This window comes from Aplysia californica, unplaced genomic scaffold (assembly GCF_000002075.1).
Source record: "Aplysia californica isolate F4 #8 unplaced genomic scaffold, AplCal3.0 scaffold00118, whole genome shotgun sequence".
NCBI classification, from domain to species: domain Eukaryota; kingdom Metazoa; phylum Mollusca; class Gastropoda; order Aplysiida; family Aplysiidae; genus Aplysia; species Aplysia californica.
The window spans coordinates 351,609-352,883 of record NW_004797388.1 but is presented as its reverse complement, the minus strand read 5'-3'; positions in this window follow the sequence as shown (position 1 = coordinate 352,883).

Here is a 1,275-nt window from a genome sequence, read left to right as displayed (position 1 = left end):
TTATAAAGATATTCAATTATTATTACATTTGAAATAACTTGACATGTGAAACTCAAAACTTTTTTTCGTCGAGTTTCTCAAAACTAATCACTGAGCAGATAGAACTTTGTAATTCTAAAGTAGCGAAATGTCACTCCTGTTCTCGGTTTTGTTGCAGTGATGTAAATCCGTTTTTCACAACTCATTGGAAAGATCATAAAATTATACTTCAGTGAAACGATCGTAAGTCAAGACAGAAAAACCCTAAACATACTGCTATCGGGCGTTACTTGTAAATAAGGCCAAACAGGAGTGAATTCGATTCCTGGTCTGTTGGATAATAATTTGTGTAATAGTAAAAAAACTTTTCATTATTTTTGAACAGCTCATCGAACTGCAAATTGGGCCTTGGAAATCAGCAGAGATGCCCACCATGCTTCAACTCTAAATACCCCTGAGGGAAGAAAGGAGGGAAGGGGGGGGAATTGATTAAGAACAGACCTGTTAATACCCCATGCCCGTTGGGGGATTGGTTCTTTAACACAGACCGGTTGCCCGACTCGCGGCCTTGAAAACAAACGACTTTGTTTTTGAAGGTCACCTTCGGGTTCGTTCGGTTTGTGCCACGATAGTAGCTTTTCGCCTTCAATCTGGCTAGCCCCGCCTACCAAACCGAAGCGAACCGGTCGTGCCAAGGGGCACTGGGTGTAATGTGATACTGAGACATCAAGTGAGTCTTCAGAGGGATACACAGCACCAGAAATACGCACTTTATTTACCAATTTAGCGTGGGTACATAAGGCCATAGAGGCTGTTTAAGAGGATCGGTTGAGCTTCAATATGAAACATCATTTTTCATTGCACGTAGCGACCAATAGCGACCAATAAAATAACTCATCAAACCATTAAAAAATCCCTTGACAGTGACAATTCACAGTGGAAATTCCAAGGTAGGAACAATGAACCGTTGCGTATGAACAAAATAATGAATAACACAGCCTTAAATAGAGGATGATCATTTTTCCCCTCGAAAGTAACACTGCAAGTCGCTGCTTAAAAACAAACTCAAAACCTTGTCAAAAATACGAAAAAACACACAAAGGCGTCTTCTGCTCTGGGTGCCTACACATTCTTTTTTAGCAGTGCAGGCTGGACCATAAAAGGCACACATTAATCACAGACTTTACAGTAATAAAAATTCAAAACCTTTATAAAAACAGCACACAAGGGGATGTTTTGACATTTAAAAAATATTTTTTTAAACTCAGAAGAGGTCACAACATCGGTGGTGGGGTT